Raw genomic sequence first — 7,273 nt, 5'->3', positions numbered from 1 at the left:
TTCTTGGTTGGCAATTGTTTTCTTTTAGCACTTCAAATATTTTAACCCACTGCCTTCTTTCTTCCATGGTGTTTAATGAGAAGTTGTCATGTAACTTTATTGGGGTTCCCTTGAACATAAAATGTTGCCTTTCTATTGCATCTTTCAGAAGCTAATTCTTGTCCTTAGTGGTTGACAGTGTGCTTAGTACATATCTTGGTGTAGTTTCCTTCATACCTATCCTGTTTACAGTTTATTGGTCTTTCGAGTGTGTATATCCATGTGTTTCATTAAATTTGGGAATTTTTCTGTCATCATTTTTTTGAATATTCTTTCTGCTCCTTTCTTCCTTTCCTCTGCTTCTGGTAATTCCATAATGTATATATTGGTACATTTGAAGGCATCCCACAGGTCTCTTACATGCTGTTCACTATTTTCATTTTGCTCCTTAGCTTGAATCATTTCTATTGTCTTGTCTTCAAATTCACTGATTCTTTCTTCTGCCTGCTCCAATCTGCTGTTGAAACCCTCTAAGGAATTTTCTTTTTAGTTATTGTGGTCTTTAGCTCCAGTATTTCTGTTTTGTTGCTTTTAAAGTTTTCTATCACCTTATTGAGATTCTTATATTGTTCTCTATCCCTGTTTTCCTTAAGCATACTGAAGATCATTTCCTAGTCTTTGCCCTGAATGTCCAAAGTCAGGTCTTCTTCACTGATATTTTCTGAAATTTTATCTTGTTCTTTTGGATAGACTATAATTTTTTATTTATTTTTTTTGTCTTGCAATCTTTTCTATATTTTAATACATTGTTTCTGGGATTTAGTCCCTGACCTGTCTGTTCCTTAGTTTGTATACAAATAGTGATATGTCATAAATTTCCTTGAGTGTCAGGAGCTAACAAAAATAAATAAACAAATGCAAAAAGCACCTTTCACAGTTTTTGCAAATTAGCTCTTTGTTGGTTGTTGCTCTCCTTCAGAATTTAGGCTTCTTATCAATAAAATAAGCCAGAGGCAAAAGTAAAATATAGTGTCCTTCCTGTCTTTTCTGAGCCCATGTCTTGGTCTTGTCCTGGTCTTCTGGTCACTTGTGGCCTTAGGAATTCCCTCTTTTATAGAAATATGAATGTCCCCTCTATTCCTTATGAAATAGACTTTCACCCCCTCCTGAGAGCTCTATTATTTTTTTTTGAGAGCTCTATTTTATGTCTTAAAGCTGATAACACTTTCCCCCAAGCTGTTTTGACTTGATTGTTCCTTACATTGCTTTAGCTGCCCAGAAACTGCTTTTGCCTGCAGAACACATTCTTTGAGTGCAAACTAGAGGTGAGTTTCCAAATTCAGGGTTTCAGGCTTTCACCTCGTAAATAACCTCCAGGATAACCTCTCAACTCTGTTTGTAATCTCTCAGCCACTGGAACTTTATTTTGTTTCATTTCTCTATTCCCCCTTTTGGTCAAGAAGTTCATCTCAAACCCTTGATGCTGGGTCCCAGCTCATCTGTGATTTCTGTCCCACATTTCCAGGGAGATTTACATTCCTGGGAATCATGTCTTACTTAGGAGGGAGGTCAGTGTGTTCACTTGCCAAGTTGGCTTAGAGAGAGAGGCTACATCTGAGGAACAAAAGAGGTTCTCTGGGGGTGACTCAGGCCTAATTTCAAGTATTCTTTGCAGGAATAAGTTTCATAGGGATAAACCCCAAGACTGAGGGCTTCGCATATTGATTTTTTTTTCATATTTAAAAATTGATAAGTAGTTACAGTAGAATGGTATGGTACAGGGGAAAGGTGAATGCATAGGGGATGAGGGAGCAGTGCCATTTAAGTGAACATTCTTTGAATCCTTAAAATAAATTATACAGATGAACTCAAAAATTCATTCTACTTGCTGGAAGCAATAAGGATCAAATGCCATGGAACTTGAACTCACAAATCTCCAGGTTTACTGCCTCATTCTCAATGGGCTGCCATGCTCTGTTGGATGTCCTGGTAGCCCTTAAAAACTGGTGGCATGAGATCAGATAGATTCTTGCAGAAGAGAAAGAGATCACTGGATTCCATCAGCAGAGTTGCCTGATTGCTGGGAGGGCAGAGGTGATGATTGTTCAGATTCTCATTGCTCGTCTACCAGCGTCAAACAGCAGTTTCCAAGTGTCCTTATGGCCAATGATCTTATAGTTCAGATAGCTTTCTAGGTAAGCAGCCAAGTCCAGGTCCCCAGCTTGCTGTATCCTTTCTTGAGGTATCTTATCCATGGTTGAGAGTATATTTCACAATCTCCCCATTGCCTGTTTTAGCTGCATGGTGAAGGAGTGAACAGTGGTCTTGTCCCTGAATTAGCAGACTGCCCCCATTTTTATAGCTTTCTATTAGCTTCATAAGATCATCAGTTATTGCTACCTGCAAAACTGTGTGGTCTTCTGAAGAGACTGGTGACTGTAGTATGTGGGAGTGGCTGATATCTTTCATATCTGAGTCCTTGTAATGTGAATTTATCATTCCCAGCCCACTGTCATTCAGCATGTGCATCCCTAGGGCTGGATTCCACCAGTCTGGCATCCCTGAGTCTTGCTCCACAACCAGATCAGGCATTCCTGGAGGTGTTCCCACCTGCTGTGAAACCACCATATCTGGGTCCAGCGTAAAAATCTCATCTTGGGAAATCGCCATCACAAGGTATAAATGTTCCTCAGATAGGTCTATTCAAGAAAAGCGATCAGCAGAAGTTGCATCTAGGAAGCACCACTGCGGAGAAAGCCTCTGAGCTGAGAGAGCCCTGGGGAAGGAGGTTTCATGGTCCTGGTAATGAACTCTCTGGGAGCCAGAAGAAACTGACAGCAGGTCCCCCTGCATGTGGGTCTCCAAATCACAGTCTCTGCCCACAACTAGGATACTCAGAGGGATGGAAGCTTCCCAAAGTTTTTCTTTGACATAATGGAATCCTTCATAGTCTTGTAAACTGATTTTGTTCACTCTGATTCTCAGGTGGTCTGGGACAGACTGGGGACCATTGAGCAAAGGCGTGGATGCTCTCCTGTTGCTCTTCTGTGCCATGTTGGCTTGATTCCTCAAAGAGATCTGAATCATAGCAAGAGCTAACCTACAGGGCTCCCCATCCACTTGCATGGGGGTGGATTTGTAAGTGAGAAGCAATACTTCCTGACACTGGTGCAGCCTTTCTCCATGGGGTCCAACTTGTAGGGCCACCAAAGAAATCCAATGACTTCTAGATAGCCACCATCATGACGCTGGGGTTCAAAATCTTGGTGATCTCCTGGATTTCCCTGGGGCATTGTGTCAGCACAGTATCTGGGTATACTTAAAAATACCATACACTGGAATTTCAGTTCCTGAAAACTTGGGGTAAGATCTGCTCCATCACAAACAACTTTAACATGTTTGGATAGATCCCTAGAACTTCTCTGTAGGAAATCAGAAAAGCTGCCCCTACAGAAAACATTTTATTTTGAAAGTGACTGTTGAATTTCTCTGGATTTGCTTTTGGGTTCTCTGATTAGGGTTTTAAATGGCAGAAATCAAGCTGTCAGCCCACCAGCCTCTCATTGAGAGATTCTAAGAATGAATCACTTTCAAGCTTGTTCAGATTATTAGCAGAATGCATTTCCTTGTGGTCATAGGACTGAAGTTCCATTTCCTTTTTGGCTATTGGCCAGAGGTCATTCTCAGTTTCTAGAGGCCCTCTCCACTTTCAAAGCCAGCAATGGCACCTGAAATCCTTCTCACACTTCAACTCTCTCTGACATCCCCTCTGCTGCATCTCCCTGTCTTCCTCTTCTGCCTAGCCTTTTGATTTGATTGTCCCAACTGCTTGTGTGAATATCAGAAAGTCTAAATGGGCAAGTTGAATATTTCCTCCCTTCTCTCCATTTCCCCAAGAAGTATTTACACAGTCCGCATTTCCCCAACAGGACTTTGCAAATATTTCTTCATTCACTGCCCATATTACTCTGGAAATTATTGGGGTCTCACAGTAACCTGGACAAACTAAAAAATTCTCATGCCCTATTCAAGATTCCCTGTACTTATAATGTTCAACTAAACTAACCATGCAAGTTAAATTAGGAATTGCACTACCCAAAATATAAATTTTGCACCCAATAAACACCTCTCCCTTTAGTCTCACACAGAAGTTGAAATTTTAAAATATGGACAATATTATATTCTTTTTTCAACTTTTAAAACATTTCCTGTATGAGGTACTGCTGACTTTCATAGCTTCAAAGCTCTAATTCTGAGTCTCAGTTGTTACATAAATTCCTGAAGTTTCTGGGAACTACCATGTCATATACAAACAGCTCAGTATCTCAGAATTTAGAATTAACAACTATACCTCCTGAATATATATGACTGCTATAAGAGCTTACAATCTAGGACCCTTTACAATAGGCCCCAACCTTATAACCCATGCTCTCAACTTTAGTTCACCAAGTTTTTATATTATAGTTAGTCCATGTGATTGAGGCATGATAATATTTGTCTTTTTGTTCCTGACATTTCATTCACCATAAAGTCCTTAAGGTTCATTCACCTACCTGCAAGCCTCACAACCTCATCCCTTCTTGTGGCATTGAGTAGTCCATTGTACGTATACACTACAGTTCTCTCTTCTATTCCTCAGGTCACCTCCATTCATTGTGGGTTTGGAACACTGCTGTCATAAACACCTAAAACTGTATTTTCTTGATTGTTTGCCCAGTTACTACAATCCTTGAACCGTTTTTCAGTTTTGAGGAAGATGGTTATACTAGTTTCTGCTAGCTGTTCAAAGATTCTGTGGGGGAACAGACCCCTGGAGTTGAAGCAGGGAAAACTCTAGACACCATGCAAGAAAGCACCAGAGCCTCTGAGAAGCGGACAAACTTTTATTGCCACCGCAGACACAGAGGACTCCTGTGCAAAGTCTGACACCAGAACATTCTTTGTTTACAGATTAGATAGGCTGGCAAGCAGGGTGGGAGTTACCATGGAACCGGACAGGGGTGGTGCTTAGCAGAGCTTGTAGGGTGGGAGTTACTATGGGAATGGACACTAAACACTGGCCCCTCACTGATTTCTTTTGTCTGAAATGCAGGCAGCCCTTGGCATGCCTGGACATGTCTGGACATGACTAAGGCAGACGTAACAGATATTTTGTTTCATTACCTGTTAGAAAACATGCTTTTTACATATTCTAAGAGTACATAAATTCATAAAATGATACATAAAAATGCACAAAAGATACACATAAATTCATAAAGTTATACAGCTATAATACTGGGGTTAAACTTATGAACTACCTCAGAGTGTCTTACACCATTATGTTGGTTGATTAGCCATTTTGATGCATTCAGTCTTACTTCAGACTATTTGCTAAAGTGATAATTTCTTTAAGGTATTTCATGAAGCATTAGAATTCTCTGTAAAGTGCCTAGGAAGAACTGGACTTTGAAATGAGACAGACTTAGATATGATTTCAGCTTTGTTATTTTGCTGTGTGGCTTAGATCTAGTTAAACTCTTCGAGCATGTGTTTTTCCATTTTTAAGTAGAGATAATCCATTCTAAGGCAGTTGTGAGAATTAAAGAAAATAAGGAAAATACATGCAAACACTGAATAATATGGTGTTTCTTATATTAACACCTTAAAAATGTCCATTAGTAAATGCTTTCTGAAGAATCTTGAATTTGAATGCTGAGAGTTATTGCCTTAAGATTGAAACACTGCAAAGTTTGCTGGAGTTGTAGTTCTATTCTCAAGTCACACAGTTCATTTCCTCCTTTATGGATTTAGAACATCTTTTAATATTTCCTATAAACATAATCCAGAGCTGGGTATTGTAATTAGATTTTTCCCCCCAACAAATATCTTATTTTAAAAACTATTTTTTCCCTGTCAGTACAACTCAATTTTACTCCTTTTTGAAGAAAAATCTCTCCTTCACTGTCTGTAAATGCTGCATATTTCATAGAAAAAATAGATGCAGTCAGGTTAGAATTACTTCATCTTTCCAACACCAATTTTCCCAACCCATCTTTTTCTGTTCCCATGGTATACCTTTCCTTCTCTGACAACAGAAGTGCTTGTTCTAAGGTTAGCCTCTCCAACCCCCTTTAATCTTAAAGGATTTATATCTGCAGTGGTACCCTCTTCCTCCTCCATCATCAATTTCTATTTCCCTAACTTCTCTACTGGATCAATCCTATACAATTATGCTTTAGTGATATTTTTATTAACATTTTAATTGATTCTTCATCTTCAAGCTACTGCTCTATTTCACAGCAAACTCCTCTAAAGAGTAGGCTCTTTTTACTGTCTCTACTTTTGCCATTTACATTTTTTCACAAACTCACCCAATGAAGCTCTTCTTTCCACTCTGCCCTGAAATGGCATTGGCAGAAACACCAGCTATCCAGTTTGCCAAATACTGTGGGTAATTCTCTGTCTTCCTCTAACCTATGTCTCAGAGCACTGACTTTGTAGACCATGCCCTCTTTCTAGAAGCACTTTCTAATTCCCTGTCCTCTGTGACCCCAGAATTACCTGTTTTGCTCCTGACTTATTGGCTGTTCTTTAGCAGTTTCTTTTAGGAGCTCATTCTTTAATACATTTGGAATACCTCAGAATACTATAGTCACATTTCTTTCCTCCTCAATAGGCATCCTAACCTGAGGTGACCTCATTTGTCTTGTGATTATAAATATTTTGTTTATACACTGGCAACTCATACATCATTCTCTCTAGGTCAGAGACATCCAGCTCTCTTCCTATATAAGACACAGCCACTTGCATCTAACTCCTTTTGTATATGAGACACAACACACATGTGTTTGAATTAGTTAAGACGGATTTTAAATTTGGTTCCAGGTAGAGGTCAGGCATAACAAAATGGGAAACCCAGATCATAAAGCATTATAAAATATAGCTTGTCACAGAGAGTTTCCAGGGAAAGAGGAGTGCCATTAGGGGTTGGCAGGAAATATGCTCTGCTTGGGTGGCTGGACCAGCAGGCAGGAAGCACACAAGATCTTTCTTGCTCTTGAGTTTTTTTTCCAATATATGTTCTTATCAAATCTGTACATAGTCATAATTTATAAAGTCAGATGGTTCTACAAGGCCAAGTATGGAAAATAGTTTTTTTCCTTTCCCCTCCAGTTTTTGTTTATTTTTATTTATTTTAATTTTTTCTTTATGCCATACTTTTTAATTTCTGTATTTAAAAAAAAAAAAACAGTTTTGTTCACATACCATACAATCCATCCAAAATGTACAATCAATGGCTCTGAGTATAATCCCA

General features: G+C 39.1%; 1 pseudogene; it reads right to left on the bottom strand.

Annotated features, from left to right (window-relative positions):
- Positions 1-2,084: 2,084 nt before the first annotated feature.
- Positions 2,085-6,138, bottom strand: LOC143680472 (diacylglycerol kinase iota pseudogene; annotated as a pseudogene).
- Between the last annotated feature and the right edge of the window lie 1,135 nt (positions 6,139-7,273).

This window comes from Tamandua tetradactyla, chromosome 4 (genome assembly GCF_023851605.1).
Source record: "Tamandua tetradactyla isolate mTamTet1 chromosome 4, mTamTet1.pri, whole genome shotgun sequence".
Lineage (NCBI taxonomy): Eukaryota > Metazoa > Chordata > Mammalia > Pilosa > Myrmecophagidae > Tamandua > Tamandua tetradactyla.
Note: the sequence above shows the minus strand (reverse complement) of the source record. Positions and strands in the feature narration are given on the sequence as shown.